Source organism: Lissotriton helveticus, chromosome 3_1, assembly GCF_964261635.1.
Source record: "Lissotriton helveticus chromosome 3_1, aLisHel1.1, whole genome shotgun sequence".
In the NCBI taxonomy this organism is placed as follows: domain Eukaryota; kingdom Metazoa; phylum Chordata; class Amphibia; order Caudata; family Salamandridae; genus Lissotriton; species Lissotriton helveticus.
The window spans coordinates 407,268,411-407,286,328 of record NC_136061.1 but is presented as its reverse complement, the minus strand read 5'-3'; the positions used below and the strand labels follow the sequence as shown (position 1 = coordinate 407,286,328).

Sequence of the window (17,918 nt, the reverse complement as noted above, 5' to 3'; positions counted from 1 at the left end):
GTTATTGTTGATTATCATCCAAGTATCGGTTTCAGATATGGTAGGCTTCCACATTACCACTTTAAATTTGCCTATCCAACCCACTCCATAAAATCTTCAAATTTGAGAAAAAATATGGGCTGCTAACTTTAGCTTTGTAGCTCACGGGATACCCTCATGAGACTGCATTACTAAAACAGCCAACAGCTACCAGTTAGGCAAGGTGGCAAATGCAATGTTCTCGTACCCCAACTACTACTACCAGTGTTTTCTAATATGAAGAATGCACTATATTGGTATTCTGCATCTGGAACACTGCTCTCTACATACAAGTCTAAATCTATACTCTTCCCTCCTATCCTGTAGAACTTGCTAAGAGTGTAAGTATATGGTTCAACTTTATGGCATGCTCTTTACCTGGGGGCATTCAATCAAAAAAGTCTCAAACAATTAATTTTACAACTGGGCCATGTGATAGTTTATGGTTGTATGCATAGGGCACTGTAATATATTCATACAGTCATGTTGTCTAGAGTACTGCGATTAAGATGATTTTGCACAGAACAAAAACTGAAACTAAGTAAATAAAATCACAAGCCAAGAAACTGCACAGGACCCCAACAATAAACTTACACTAGTAACAGCAAGGGTTTCTGGCTTCAGAATTGAACCAGAGTACTTTCAAAGATATAAAAACAGATAAGACCTAAGAAAACGGATATGAAAGCAAATCAAACCCTGAATGGAAGCCACTGAAGAATTTGAAGACCGAAAGAGACTGTTTTATTTAGTCAAACCAGTCGTGGTTGTTCATTCTTAGTCTCCTGCATGCAGTGAGCCAAGCAGCTGTGAGTCCTAAATCAGGGGTCTCCCCTTTTCTATAAGGAGAGTTACTTCTGACTGCGGACAACAATCCCAAGCTACTAATGACTTTGACAATTGTTGTCGTAGTGTCCACATCAGAAAATCAAAATAGTGAGGAAACCTTACAGGATTACTAATAGGGGCCACCTAGGTGTTTGTCAAAACACCATCCACCCCAGTGCATAAGACAGAGTTTTTAACAGCAATGTCAGGCAGGAAAAGCTTTTATCATTATAAAATACCACCACATGAGTAATGAAATAACTTCAACAGCAGCAAGTGACCACTGACACAAAGGAAATACTAAAAGCTATAAATCTCCAAAATTCTGCTCGAACTATCATTCAAAGAGGAGCTTAAATATCATTTTGAATCGTTTTGTTTTCAAGCATCAGGATTCCAGTTTCTCAAAATCCATGGTTGTCTATCAGAAATGCACTTTCCATTTTGGATTAATACACACAAAGAAAATAGCCTCTTTTTCTCAAACTCGAGTTTTGCCTCAAAAATAAGCTTTCATGCAAGGCCTCTAAAATTAGTTTGTGATTTACCTAGTACAAATGTATAATATATACAGATTCTATGCTACCTGTCTAAGTTTTATTGTCATATGCCACCTCTGCTCACCATAATGCCATTGGTGCCTACTTTGTGCCAAGGTTGCCCACCATTTTGTCAGGCCCATAACTGTGCACTGCTTCCTATTATAATGCTAACACCCCCCCCCCCTCCAGTTCCCCCTCCCGTCAGCCATGGTTATTGTTCCAAAATAGCACCAAGTACGTGATATATGACCGTAATTGGTACAAACATACTCACAATATTGCAAGAACAGCAGATATTATTATTCCAAAGGTGCCCAGCATTCATCAAGATTAACCATTATTATGCTTCTGTGAACATTATATCAGAACCAGACATAATTGTGGCGGAAATAAACCTATTACATTTGGGATGACAGTTGCAACTGGTGTTCCCCGACACTAGAAATGGTTTCTAGTAAGGGATAGTACCTTTCAAGGAGGGAAACTACGTCAGGCGCAAAGACAACACATACATAAATGCACATGTGCACACATACAGACGGAACCCTGTAGAATTCAAACTAAACACCCACTAGTTAAACATAGAATACCTACATTTGAACACTGATCAACCTAGCTTCTTAGCACGCAAAGCTAAATTATTACAAGGTACACCTCAAAATCCATCAAGTTTGAAGGATGTATCACCGACCACCAGTCAGTTCTCACAAAGAGTGTTAACACCAGTATATTTTCAATAGTAGTTACTTGCCACCCAGTCTTAACACGGATTCTAAACGTATATAGAAATAAAAAAATGTGATGTACATGAACTAACAAATCAATCTCAATAAAGTATATATACCTGAGCTTTAGTAGCCACCTCCCCGCCCCCACACACACACACACAAACAAACACATCCCCCAAAAGCACTGCGGACCATGTCATTGTATATTTCAAAGTTCATCTGTATTTACTTAACGTTTTTCTACTGGTGCACCACAGAGACGTTTGTGTGCGTCGCATGAAACCCAGTTACAATTTACAAGCAGCTGTGAACAATAGAGAAATAGTTCCAAACAAATTTAAGACTGTGGATTAAACAAAAGGTCAAGATTTGGGGGTTAAGACATGGAAGATATAAAGAGGTCTGAGAATGTGGTCAGGTGAAGAGAAGTTCTCTTGATTTTCCTCAAGGGCAGGTGGTATGTTTGAGCTCTCTGGGAGAGAGTTCCAAAATGTTGTCTGCAGCTCTAGAGGAGGATTGTTTTAATAATGGCAATCCTGAACCTTCGAGTTTCCAAAAGAAATGACTCTGTTCCTGCCAACCAGCTTACCACCATAGACGGTTACTCTGCCACATAAATGCAGGTTTTACTAGTTGAAATCTTCATCTCGACAACATATTATGGTCATTTTGTGAGGTACATTTGCTCCAATGGAACTTGTAATACATACCTCATTATATTTGAAAATCAAAGGAGTGTTTCAGTGCCCATTTGTGAGCAGTTCAATCCAGAAATTATAATGCTTCTCTAAAACCTGGTTGGCGGTGGTTTATTGAGGGGCAATCAAAGCAAAGGTGTTTTAATACACGTTTTGCTTGCCAAAGGCGGATAGTGATGCATTGGCGACGGCACAGGCTGCGAGCTGGAAGATATTACGCATTACACCCTGTGAATATTTGAGTACACAAAACGCACATTCTTACCTTGGTGGCATGCAGGGCTAGTTCTCAAACCTCTAGATCATAATAAGGGAATACATTACATTTATAATGTAATGCTTTTTTTTAAATTATGCTTAAGTTGGATATTGTCTAAAATAATCAATGGCGAAAAGAAAGTGTTCCTGCAGGGCGAATGGGTTAGAGCATGTCTTGGGGAGGCATGTCAAGAAACTTTGTTCCAAGTGGTCTGATCCTCAGAAGATGGTGCGAAAGTAAAGGTGGGGTGGTGCGTTTGGAAGATGATTCTAGTGGGTTGACATTGTCCTGTTCTGGGTTGCACTGTACTTGTGTAACGGTTGTTTCTGAATAAACACGTTACATACATAACTTGAGGCAACTAAGTCTCTAAAAGTGATGAATGATCTAGGCTTTTAAAACAATACCACCTTTCAGACACATGGCAACACATGGGGTTCCTTTATGACAAACATCACATAATTTATAATAAATCAGGAGGGCACTGGTACAGATTCCGGTTTGTGGCCGGCGACTGATGACAGATGCAGGAAGAGCTTTTCCCCTCTTAGCTCCCCACGCCACCCCCCAGAAGTCATAAACTGGTGATGCCTTAGTGGAGTGTTAGTTGGTGCAGCTTGACAACCCCCAATCACGTAGCGACCTTGTAATGCCAGAAAACGTGCCGCCATCATAAGGACTGACAATTCTTCTCTTCAGCGTTTAATTTTTTTTCCACGTCACTTTTTACTTATTCCAGTTAAGAAGAACATTTAACAACCTGTTACAACTCGCTCGAAAATCGTTTCGGCACATTTTGTTATGTAATCGACAACGAGCTTTAAATGATGACAGAAACGTTTTTTTTCTCTTCAATCTGGTGCGTGGTTCAGCATTCAAGTTAGTTCAGGTACTTTTAAAACAACAGCATACTTTTGGATCTCATTTCCAGTAACATTAAATCGAAACTCCAACATCAAGACATTCACATCTTCAATATTCTGATGTATAATATTGCCACCTAATGTCTAATTGAAATGAGTTTTTCATGTTGTAATTTCCAATTTAACCTAAGTCTAGCAATGGAAAGGATTATATGTATTATTAATTTTACCCCTACACTGAGTGAGTGTACACTTTCTAGAGTGTTACTCCATTTTATTCACACCTCAAAAACACTACTATGTTTTATTTTACATTGTTTGTTTTTCATGCACACAAAATTTTAGGTTTCAAAAAAAAGAAAATGTATACGTATTGAAGTTGTGCACATTTTGTCTTATTTGAGTTCACTAAGTATTATATGGACCATCGTCCCACATAAATTTACACAATTTTGATACCTCTCCGCGAGGTGTGTTGTGGGATTTTCCCCATTATTTCTATCTCAAGTTGCAAGGATCTATTCCTGCATTTATTTATGCACATAATTTATTTGACTTTTGACCTCTCCGTGAGGTGTGTTTTTCCTCTCCACGAGGTATGTTTGGATTATTCTTCTCTATTTTCATGTGCATTCCACCTGACCTCCATTTGAGGTGTGTACGTGGACTTTGTCCCGACTCTTCTAGTACACTTTCTTAATCTCTCAGTAGGGATAAATAAGTTTTCAGGTACTACATAATTTTATTCTGTGCACAATTCTCTCATGTATTTGGGGAGTGTTTGTTGGGTGTCGACCCATTAGTTCAGTGCACTTTAATTTTACTTGTTGTATAGTTAAGTTACTCTCATCACCGTCTTTGTTTATTTTTCTCCTCTTGGTATTGGGTGTGAGTTTGTGTTTTTTCTAACTATGCGCAAGTCAGTACCTCTCCGGAGGTTGCCCATGGTATTTGTTTTACCCTCTGCGGGTGCATGATTTCTCTTACCTTGATACTTGGGTCAGTTTACTCTGGGCGATTTAGGTTTGTTTCTACACTTTAGCCCAGTTGTTCATCTATTTCTTCTTATATTGTTGAGGGAGATTCTGTTCTTTTCTTCTCCCTCGACTTGTTCTTCTCCTGAGGTGATATGGTTTTCTGCATCTTTCCTGGCCAGAAGGTGTGGAGAGATCTGTCATGGATGGTTTTTTTCTCTTTCTATCTCGTTTCTCTTTCTTTTCTGTGTTTTCGCTCTGGAAGGAAGGATGAGTGTCATTCTCTCTTATGAGTGTTGTTTGTACGTTCCTTATTGTTCCTTACATTTAAAGGATAGTTTTCTTTGTTTTTTCTTCACGCCTTACCTGCATTCTTCTATCTTCACTTATGCTTTTCTTTTATTCATTCTCCCAGCTCTTCCCGTTAGATGGGTTGTATTGTCCTTCTTATTAATCATTTATGGACATTCCTTTTTGTTCAACTTTGTAACAAGGGAGGATATGTAATATCCTAACCTGACATGTGCTATGCTGTGTCAGTGGAACCCTGCATCCGTGATGCAATATGGAATGTTGGGAGTAGTAAATGTCAGTTAGATTGGGGCTGAGTGCCTGGTTAGGTACTCCTGGTGGGGCTTAAAACTATTATATCTCTAACTTGTAACTAACTCCAATAAATTACTTGGAAACATCAAGATCATCTGTCTACATCGTTATTACAGACCTCCAACGCAGATGACTTGCAACTAAGGGATGTGGCTGAAGGTGTCACACAATGAATGATAAGATACTCGGGCAGTCGTTTGGGACTGGGCTTGAGTGCGCCAAATGCCCTTTATGTAACCCTTTTGCTTTGCCCAGCGTCAGAGTTCATGTAAATGTCAGTCCAGCTAAAGCAGGTGCTAGGTGGCACACTACATCTCTTCCCAACACAGATGAAATAAGATGGTACCTTTGTAAGATGATCTCTGCATCACTGCCCATGCTACAACAGGTGGAATAAGTCTTTTTGACAGTTACAGTTTTTGTCACAGGATTAGAACGGTTCTTCCGGCTACTGGTATCTTGTGTTATTCTCCAGGGTGGGCAATTCTCACTTGCAGGCTGTTTCAGGTAAAGAGTGCTTGTCGATTGTGGTGGCCTCGCCCTGTGATGGAGGGGTTGTCCTACTCCAGGAGGATGTTAGAATTGTTGGATGGCTGTTTGACATGCAGTGGGTGGTCTTCCCCTTGACAAGGCCCAATCAATCGCCTGAACAGGAATCTATTACCGGTGATTGTTTAGTCTACGTGCAGTTTCCAATGTTGCATTGTGTCGAAGGATTGCTTTGAAAAGGAGTTCTAAATCTCCTTTCTGGGCGTCAATCTGGTACCAGAACCAAATCTCCTGTTGTGATCAAGTGTTGTCTTGCAGTCTTCTTTTGGATAGCATAAATATTGTTCTTAGCTCACCTTTGCTGGCGGAGTTGAAAGGCTGAGGGTTACAGAGTCAGTGTGGGGCCACAAGAATGGTGTTGCCTACCATAGTCATAAGTGTTGAAGGTACACCACTGGTGTAGTTAGGTGGTTGCATGAGAAGCAACGGGTAGTAGATTGACCTCTCAATATTCCTGTTCCGCTTTGCCCACAATTGTAGGGCTTAGACTGTTCTCATGAACCTTTACCCCTCCCCACTGGCTTGAGGTCATCAGGGTGTGATCTTCCAGTGTAAGAAAAGTTCTAGTATTTGAAGGTATGCTGTGAATTCAGGTCCCTGAAATGGTCTGATTTTATTCCACTAGGTATGATGTTCGCTGCAATACTCTTTTCAGGTTTTGTGTGGAAGTGGTTGAAGCAGATCTTTTATACAATTTCATCCACGTATTTGGTTCAGGTATCAATAATACAAAGTAACTGTTGTCCATCAGGGAGAAGGCAGAAATTAGCATCCAGTTGTGTGAACAGTGTGAGGTACTTCTCTTCAGTAGTCACTGCCACTGGATGCTCACTCCCTCCCATGGCTTAGTATACATGAAAGTTGATGACCATGTCCTCTGCAAGGAGGTCTATGTAATGTGATCACACACCTACTCTCGAACTTTCATCCTGTTTTTCACAATTCCTTGATGTGCTCAGCCATCAGTTCATCTTCTGAGTGAATGCAGAATCATAATCCTGTTTCCTAAGAGAACTACACCTATTTTGTCACCCTTAGTTTGTGTCTGCCTTTCTTGAGTGCTGTCGTACCATGTTGACTGGTATGAACTTTGATTCTTGAACTTTGTAGGAACATTTTCCATTAGATATTTTTGTTGCTTCAAGGGCCAAGTGAATGCATTTTTTTGGCATCCACAATTTCTGCCAACATGAGTGATTTTGGCCATATTGTTTCATTGATAAAATGGATACGCTCATTATCTCCATCCAACAGGTGCAAGGTTCAGATTGATCATTCTGACGGATGTTTTAACATGTAATCTGCTGGGTTGTCACATCCCAGGCGACTCACTGCAAGTCAGTATCTAAAATGTCAAAACGCATTTCTCAAACCTGGGAAGTGAATGAAGTGATGAACCCGTTAAGAACAATGGCATGCATTTTTGATCTGTGGCAGACGTGCCACTGCAGATTCAGATGAAGGTGGGTGCAACCCCTTGATATTTAGGGCTTTTCTCTCAATTTGAGAGCATCTGGTGTCCCTCTCTCAGACAGAGCCCTACTGGCAAAAGTCAATGGTACTCATGCACTCTTACTTTGCTCTTGTATGGATATGGGTCAACATTCATTCCTTCTCAAGAAAATACGTAGGCATAGAAGTTGATGGTATCAGTCTCGAATTGACACTTGTGGCAGTGAAGAGAGAGGCTAGAATCGAAGATTCTTGCACCATAGCCCTCAAAGGTTATGTTCCATGATGGCTTTCACATGAATCAAGATGTCATCATTGACATTCAGACTCCTTCTAGTCATGGCAGTGCATCTTTGATTCCATTTTGTAAGACTTTGGCTACGGATGAGATGCTGAATTCGAGGCATTTGTATTGATAGAGGAAGAGGTGATGTAGCTGCTTGCCCCCTCCTGTTATAACTACATGTGCCTGGAACTCAGGTGTTGCTTTGAGAACAACCTTGCCCCATTCAGGTCGGTCAAGATGTCATCAATGGTAGGATGAAGTAGCATGGTCTTCTGAATAGACTTGTGACTGCCAAACAAGGAAATTAGATGTCCACCGCTGTTTGGGTATCATTATAATTACCACTGGGGACAACAACTGACCTTGCCCAGATACGTTTTCACCGGTGTTGAACATTTATAGATTTTTAGCACTGCTCCAAAAACAGCTTCATGTGGAAGGGCATCTATCAGTGTCTCATGGTGATGGGCCAAACAGTCTGCTGTCGGTGTTCCTTGGTCAGTGCTTTAATGCACTTAAGTCCCTGGAACATGTTATGAAAGTCTTTCAGTGGGTCTTCCACACTGCACGCATTGGCACTGTAAACGCATTTAGTCCGAGCTCTTAGTTTTTTACGTTGTTGGGGGCGCACCAAAAATAGAAGTCCAAAATATAATAAGTATGAAAATGTCCTTTATTTATTTTTGTCCATTAAAATACATATTATCAATACGAAATATCACGAGTTCAGCCAACGCGTTTCACTCCTTACCAAGGAGTTTCTTCAGGGCACTGAGGTTCTTTTTTTGGAATATTGTATTGCAGGAGTTTCCACTGTTGGTACATTAATTTTTTCTGTTGATCATGTAGATCTTTGGTTCTTTGATCATCCAGACATAATCCTTAGTGAGCTGTGGTTCCTGTTGTCCCTTATCTATGGTCTTATTTTCTCCTCTTCTTGAATCACAACGAGTGGTCCACTGTCGTTTTGGATCAGGATTCCTTGTGATACTGTTGTAGCGTTGTTCGTCTTCAGAGGTTCGGCATGGCTGGTTCCAAGCTCTTAGGCTGAGACACATCTGCTTAAACTCTCCTTTTGACACCCTCAAATATGGTCTTTTTATTGTGGAGTTACTTTTTACGGGCTTGCACCCTGCATTGCACTGCGTAGCAGTGCTCGCAGCGCGAGCCCTTTGGTAGGTGAAAAACGGTGTTTCGAAGCTGCCCTAGGAATCGCACACGCTCGTGCGTGTGCTTTTCCTTTTGTGGGCAGCTATTGGCCTTTGCGTGCGGCTTTTTGTAAAACACCGCACGCAATTGGCCAAAGGCGGTCGCATTGCTCCGCCCATGGCCTATCGGTGTCTATTACGCAGTGGTGCGCGTAACAGACACCAAGAGGCCATGTGGTCACGTGTATCGCTGTGGCGCGCGCACCACTCGCGGGCGTGTCTTTCATTGTCGCTTATTGAGGCCGCACGTAGACCTTGAGAACGAAGCTGCTTCAGCATACCTGAGTGCATTGAGGTTAAATGCATAGCTTTAGATGGGAGAGGTCAGAGGGCGGCGCTGGCTTTCCTTTTATTTGCCTGAGCTCACTTCGTGTCCACTTGATTACCCGCTTTCTGACTGCATGATTCAATGTACAGATATTGGGTAGAATAGGGAATTTACTTACTTTTTATTTTTATTTTATAATAATACATTTGATATTTGCTAGAAAGTATTACATAAAACACTGCTGCTGTGGAGGCCCTGGGTGGATCATCAGGTAACTGGTTAGACACCAGCTGAGGCACGCAGTGCATACCACTATTTGTCATTTCTGTGGTTGACTTTGTTAAAGGAGGTTCATGAGTATAGCCATTTCCCCGCTAACTCGAGATCGCAGTAGTTGAAGTCTACTTCTGACTCTGTAGTTAGATGACGCCTGTGGTCAGCTAAAGTCTGAGATAACCTGCCTGTCCATCATCATCATCATCATCATCTGTGTCCAGGTGTGTGTGGAAGTTCAAAGCATGGATGTCATTTAGGGGTCGCAGCTGCAACCCCGAGCACTAACTTTGCGACCTCTGGCCTCAGTGGTGGCAAAATCAATGCAAGGAACCCAGTGGCAACTCGTCCTTAAATACATCAGTTTGGGCTCTACTCGGTTTGGTTTCTGTAAATATTTTATTTTACTAATAGTGAATAATATATTCACTATTAGTGTATATGAATATTATATTATTCACTAAAACAATTGAGTATAATTAGCTCGAATAAAACCTTCAATGGCATCTAAAGTAAGTAAAAAAAATGTTTAATGTATGCTGTGGACGTGCCTGTAGATGAGTATTTTAATGAGAGAGTGTGTTTATAAGCTTGAATGTGTGTGTATGTGTAAGCGTGCGAGTGAAGTGAAGGTCAGAGAATATGTGATGTCAATTCCGTACTCCAGGCATTTGGGTTAAATGACGCCTATTGTTTTCAGCAAATGTTATCATATTACTTTTCCCAGAATTTATTACCTGTACAATTCGATGGATTTTTAGTGCATATTTTATCCCGTTGTTGACTCCTTAACACCCATGTTACACCTGATGAATAGTTGCATTTTAGTTTGAAGGTTTTTCTGAAATGGTCTGATGCCGCTAGTCTTGACATCTTTTTTTAAAAGTGTGATCTAGTTGTTGGAAAGGCAACAACCAATTTAGGATATCCTCGGACACTTACAAAATGGGGCTTCTGAATAGAGAGATTTTCCAGAAGTGATTTAATCTGTAAATGCAGATTTGTCCCTCTGTTTCCTGCTGTCTTATGCGATTTGATTTCTTTGCGATTTGCTGTCCGAAAACACCCTGGCTCTAGCCAAAGAGCTTCAGAGAGTGTGGTGCAAGGTTTCTTTAAAAGGGGACTTTTTTCTGCTTGCTTTTTCTACACACTTTTTAAAATGCTATCGGATTATTCTATTACATTATGACTTTTGCGAAGGTCTTCTGTGTTAGGCACCCAATTTTTGCCCAGGTCTGCAAAACAAGTTGTTTAATATATTTTAGCTATGCATAAAACATTTTATTTCTAAAACTTGTTAAATCAAGAGTTGATGCATTCCATGTTATGATTGAAAAGGCCTCTTGACAGTCTTTGAAAATGACCTGTGTGTGGTAGGGAACATTTTGAGATATGATACAGCAGTAGTATCAGCAGCAGTATTGGGAGGAATGAAGAGGATACATACTACACTTAAATATGTTTGAATGGGAAAAACCTACCCAGTTTTCCAAAACTGGACCTAGGGAATCTATTGCCAATTGCGTGTGGCAGTACTCGTATTCAGAACAGCAGGCGGGGTGAGGGAGGGGCCCCCTTGGCCGGTGCCCCTATGTAGATGGGTATTTTAGTTGCGAGTGGTATTCGCACTTGTGTCATTACTTTGGGTGTAAATGTATCATTGAGTGTTTCTGCAAGATTTGAGGGCATGTTCAGTATCCACTGCTGTCAGAGTATGACGTGAAGATAGTACTGGGAGAAGTACATGTATATCAAATTTACAACATCACAGTTGGAAGTTTACGGAGATGTTTGCACATCCAAACTGATACTTTCAGCCTCACTTGCGCTGTAAAAAAAGTGCATCTATTTTCAACAAGATCAAAGTAATCCGATTTGTTGTCATAGATCTTGAAAAGCAACTCTAAGTGGAGATAATATTAGTGATGATTGCAGAAGTTCAGCTACCATACCATTTTGTAGTTGTGCTTAACAGGTTTGTTCTGGCAGCTAGTTTTTTTGGGCGGTGCAGCACGCTTTAGCAATAGTGGCCATGTGCCTATCTTTTGGTCTCCATAAGCCGTGATATTTTATTTTTAAAGTGCGCACCTCGCCCCACTCCAGCAAAAGGCACGGTTAGGCAAACCCTATTTTAAATAGGTTATGCTTTTAGAAAGCAGCGTGGCACAACCAGCATGCTGTGTTGCTTACTAAAAGCCTAAAATATTGAACAATTACAGTTTGGTGAGCCGCACCTTTCTTTTCTTCGGCATCGCTAGTCAAACTTTGTATGTGTATTCTGCAGTCCCCTAGCGATGAGATAGAAGCTTCACTATGCACACTTTCACTTTCATTTCCCAAGTAGACCTTCACCCCTGCACTTCGACATTTGTTAAAATTTGACCGCCTTCTTGTAAAATTCCCTGCTCTCGCATTGAAGTCTGCAGAGACACCCACACGTAGAGTGCATATATCTCCCCAATTCAAGGTGGCTGCTAGACTAACTAGAGTGAACATAGACTACTCGCTTGTAGTTTCAGTACCTGTTGCCCGAAATACGTCATTGCTTTTCCGGCGTGTTTCCTCTTTGACATTTTGGGCACTCATTGAATGCGGATTGAAGTGCTCACTGTAGGACTAGTTTTGTCGGTTCCCCGCGCCCCGGTGTTCCCAGCCATACCGGCCCCCACACCACCCTTGGCCGCATCCTCGGCCGCCACTCTGCAGGAGGCCCTAGGAAGCTGAGGGCACATTATCAAAAGACATGTGCAGAAGGAACGCACGTCCCCCAACTGTCAGAGATGCTGCAAGTTCCCTCAGTACTGGGATTGTGGAGGGTAACTTGTGAATAGCATTTTACTCACTCCTGTGTATGGTGTGATGCCAGTATTTGACATAGTTTGTTGCCTTGGCTATTACTATTATTAATGCAAAAACTGGTGCTGTTGTTGTGCCTATCTGCGCCTCTGCTGAAGCCGCTGTAGTGCCTACAGGTGTCCTCTCCTCTGTCCCTGTTGTCATCAGCTGCTGCAATGCCTGCCGGTGTCCACTGCGCTGTCCCTGTTGTTGTCAGCTGCTGCAGTGTCTGCCGGTGTCCTCTCTGCTGTCCCTGTTGTCAGCTGCCGCAGTGCCTGCCAGTGTCCACTGCGCTGTCCCTGTTGTCATCAGCTGCTGCAGTGCCTGCCGGTGTCCACTGCGCTGTCCCTGTTGTTGTCAGCTGCTGCAGTGTCTGCCGGTGTCCTCTCTGCTGTCCCTGTTGTTGTCAGCTGCTGCAGTGCCTGCCGGTGTCCACTGCGCTGTCCCTGTTGTTGTCAGCTGCTGCAGTGTCTGCCGGTGTCCTCTCTGCTGTCCCTGTTGTTGTCAGCTGCTGCAGTGTCTGCCAGTGTCCTTTCCGCTGTCCCTGTTATCAGCTGCTGCAGTGCCTGCCAGTGTCCACTGCGCTGTCCCTGTTATCAGCTGCTGCAGTGTCTGCCGGTGTCCTCTTTGCTGTCCCTGTTGTCAGCTGCTGCAGTGCCTGCCGGTGTCCACTGCGATGTCCCTGTTGTTACCAGCTGCTGCAGTGTCTGCCAGTGTCCTCTCCGCTGTCCCTGTTGTTGCCAGCTGCTGCAGTGTCTACTACTTTATTTATATTTATCTGACAACGCGGATTTCTACCAGTAATGAGGTACCTAGGATCGTTGGCGGTAGAAGTGTTATTTATAGATTTATTGTTAAACCCACCTTTTGTCAGTGTCAGTTTACTGCATTGCATGTTATGTACTTAGCTGAGTGAAGTATTTGTTACTTTGCTCACATTGGTACAAATACATTACTTCAGCATTTGTTGAAGTTTGAGCTGTTCGCGTTGAAAATGACAATGTTTTTACTGTTTTTAAAATTTTTAATTTGCAGTGTAGTATTTATATTGGCATTGCGTTATTGTCATTGGTATAACAAGCCAAAAGTAAAAAACATTATAATTTTGAACGCCAACAGCTCTAACTTCAACAAATGCGAGACCTATTGCATTGCAAATGCTTGTTGTATTATGAGATTAACAGACATTAGATTTTACTTCCTGCCAAGGGTTCATCTTCTACATGTTACTCTACAGGAGTCAATGCCAGGGCCAGTAAGGAAGACTGTGATAACAATGGTTGGCAATCAAGATGGCTACCGAGCTGGGGCACCGAAAGGAAGCTCCTGGGTTTGGGATCACAAATGAGTGAATATCTTGTTTTATACCCTGACAGCTACCCCTCTGCAATATAGCTTTGCTACAAAAAACACACTGGAATTGAACCCAATTAGCGAAATTGTTACTACTCCCTGTGACATTTGGGTGCTTCGAAATGCACCCACGCATGATTGCAGGATACACGGATGCAATCGGACATAACTGCCAAGACAGATGCACAGTGGCCGATCTACCTGCCTCACCCGTCTGGGACATTTGATAATTTGTGGAAATCGTCCTGCATGAAATATCAGCCTGCATGGACTAAGCTGACATGATGCAGCTGAAAACAGGTGAGTTTTGCTCCCTTGTTTTGCCCATCTGCCGTCCACCAACTTGCCCTTGGTAGAGCTGTTTTCTCTCCTCTCAAGCGATTACGGCAGTTGTATAATGCGGGTGGATGTAAACCTAATCAAAGTCTAGGTCCGTGCCCATTGCACTCTATCGAGAGACTCCACCCCCCCTCCCAAGCCGACCCCACCAACTGTTGGCCTGTAGGACAGCCTGAAAGACTAGATCATGCCCAGTGCACTACATCAGGTCCCTCCACCCCCCTCTGAGACGACCTCTGCAAACTGCGGGCTTCCCTATTCTTATAGGTCTTGCCCACATACCAAACGTCCTGCCCTGCAGGCAGCCACCCCCCCACCAAACATCCAGACTGGTGGACGCCTCACCCCTCCCCAGTGTTCTGCAGGCTCCCGCTCCACCAAATACTCATGGGGTATGCAGCTGGTGATACTCTAAGACACTCGAAGAGCCCGCTTGCAAATGCACTTTATATCTCTTTAATTTGGGGCTGCTAGTAGTCTGTGGACAGTTCTCAATCTTGGACTCCCCCTTCCTCCACTCACCATTACAAGGGCTTATCCTCAAGATGGTTGTTGTTCCTTAGGAAGCAACAAAGACATAGGACTTGCAGTAAGCTGACAGCGAAGCAGGATTTTGTGTATCACTGTGCATCTCACATTGAGAATGGAAAGAAAAGAAGGACTTGTCACTTCATTGCCACGGAAGCGACCATCCTTGAAGGGCACTGGGTTGACCCATTTGATCTTCTACTTGCCCAAACATGGCAGACTATTCACTGCCACCTGTGGTCTTAACATTTCAGAGGAGTTTAATAGTCACCCCAACTCACAGTAATTGAAGAAACTCTATTGGTGGCTCGCTTTCATAATAAAGAAAGAAGGACTCCACGATTCAGACCTTCTAATGAGAAGGCATATTAGGATAGCACTGGGATGATCCCTTTAGTACCTCTTCTCGCAGTAATACAGGCAGCTTTCTTCTCCATCACTCTTGGCTTTCACTTGGTCTTCACTGCCACAACACCACCGCTGACAGCACTCTCACACATTTGAAACAACTTCTTTTGTATCCGTCTCTTGTTTGTTGACTCTCAGCAAGATTATTTATGCATTGAAATTCAGGGTTCCTTTGCCAATATGGAGACAAACAAAGCTCTAGTAACAGTTTGGCAATGGTGGGCCGCAAAGCGTTCACGATTACTTACCCCTCTATGTAAGAATGCTGCCAAAAGTTTCAAACATAGTCTTCTCAAACAGAACGCTGAAATGCTCATTTCAGACTCCTACTATTGTGCTAAGAAAGGAGTGTTATTATCTGATCTGATCTTCTTCACCAACAGAAGAGCACAATAGCGATGAGCCGCAATTCTCCAGATAACAACGAGTAAAACACCACATGGACTGCGAATCACCATAACACCCTCTTCTGCTTTCAAGTCTGAAGCAACCATCTCCCTCTACAGCAACGGAAAGTTCTCATACAATCTTCTGACTGTTACTGAAGATCAAAAGTCAATATCTACTCACCCAATCTACAACTGAAACATAGGCCTCACCCGACTCACCTCTATTTGATCACCTATGCATCCTGGAACCGCCACTGATGGCCCTAGATCACGGTCTCCTATTGATGAGTTCTGCCCTTCCCCCATTACCCATGTAATTGATCTACACATGCCCTTAGCTCATAAAAGGCAAGGAACTGATACTCACAGGCTGAGATTTGTCAACTTAGTGAGCAAGGTCACCCCTTCCCCTTCTACATCAGCCTTACAGTCGGCGACCATATCATCCCTACCCCCAATCTGCTCGAAACAACCCACTAAGAGTGCAGGATGCAAGTCGTTGAGGCACCTAGACCTCCTTTTATCCCCCTTCCCATCATCACATCTAGCAGTCCCCCTCCTAGCCTCATTTTGCCAGTATTTTCCCCTATTGCCTCCCACACCACCTCTGATCCACTAAGGCGGTGGACTACCCCACCCGCCCTAAAGAGCTCACATGCATCTTCCCTCCCCAGGCCGCACTACACTCCAATCCATAATGATGACCCCTCTTCTCCCACTGAATCCACTAAATGCAACATTACCCGTGGAAGTAACTGGAATACACTTTGGATTATCCAGGTAAGCAAGCTGGAACACAAAATTGATAATCTTGGGAGTAAATTTAGCAATTCCTAATATCAGAGAAACCTCACTAGCAGTCGAAAAGATTAAGTAATACACAAAAAACACAAAGATTAACAACCTCCCTCATTCAATCACAAGAAATGCCACCCACTCCCGGCCATCCACTCTGTGGTCCAAGAGAGCACATAACCATCAATCCATGCCAGACATCAATGCCTTGCTGCTATACTACAAGGATTCAGCAATGCCAGTCCCACAGCCAATTTACAAGATACAGCACCATCGGCAGCAAGAAAAAAGGATGGTCAAAGGATAAAAGACAGAATACAAACCACGGAAACCTCATTGAGATCCAGCTAACACCAGATCTTCAGCCCTCATCAAAACCGACCCTAAAATGCATGCTTCTTAACTGCAAATCAGTGATCACTCAAGCAACAGACATCAAAACTATCCTCCATCACGAATTGGACATGTTATTCCTGACAAAAACCTGGCTAAATCAGTGGTCCACACCCATGCTTGACATCATCGTGCCTCCAAACTGCACCATTCACCACCTTGACCGACTGCAACAACAGGGAGGAGGGATCGCAATCATTAATGAAAGATCCCTACAAGTCAAGTCTTTCTCAGTAGACAGTCGCACATCCTGTGAATACATGGGGGCAGAAATCTAAGCAGCAAAGAAATCCCTAGCCAAAGTACACTTCATTTATTACTCTTCAGGAGACAAGCAACTGTTCTTTGAACATATAATGGAAACAATCACTATAATCTCCATTCTACACCCCATGCCATTTTTCTCAAAGACTTCTACCTTCACTGGAATAATGAGACATATAAGCAGGTATCCACACCTAATTCCCCTCTGGTCAAAACCTTATCCAACAATGCGGAAGCCTAACTCATATCAAAGGGTCAATCTAATCATATCCAGAGAAGGTGCGCTGACAACTGACTCGATCACACCCAATGACTTAATTGTTCATCACTCAATCATTTTCCATCTAAATACACGGAGACCTAAAGGGCAAGAAATACTGGATTAAAGAGACCAAAAATATTAACAGGACTGAACTAACCACACTTTGCAAGAAAACCCTCAGTCCCCCAACAGGAACTCAAAATGTTCTTGGATTAATCAAGCACTGTCATATAGTTACTGCTTACCTATATACCGTGTTAAGTTAGCATGAGCTTATTAAATGTTTAAACGCCATTTTTTCCTTTTGCTGCTTTTTGCACACAACACAATTGTTATTTTAGCTTTCAACCTAGAAGAGCGTTGTGATTTAGATGAGAATAATATGTTATTGCTCTGATATCAGCTTTGCTTTGTAAACTGTCTGCACAGTGAGTGCTGAAGCCTCCAAGGATAACTTGACACAGTGTTGTTGTGAGGTCTGATCTTCGCACCTTCCTAGACATAACATAAATGCAGCTGCTGCCAAAATCTGGCTTTACGCGCGTTTTATATTGCTTTGCTTAGAGCACACGTTACACACTTGATGGTGCTTCGCATGCAGAGAGCTGGTGGAAGATGATGTGATCCTCTGCCACTGAGATTTTGAGGTATGGGCCCGCCCTGCTAAAACCCAAAGAGACCTTCATAGATATAATATACTATGCTAATAGGGAGGGTGAGAAAGAGGTGTTTTTAATTCCTATTCATTTCAGCATTCTAGTATGCCGTCACCGTTCGCTTTCTATGGATTAGTAACTATG

General features: G+C 42.6%; 1 protein-coding gene across 2 annotated transcripts in view; it reads right to left on the bottom strand.

Annotated features, from left to right (window-relative positions):
• Positions 1 to 17,918, bottom strand: part of NDUFB3 (NADH:ubiquinone oxidoreductase subunit B3) — a 97,003-nt gene that overhangs the window by 56,661 nt on the left and 22,424 nt on the right. The gene's annotated exons all lie outside the window — the stretch shown is intronic.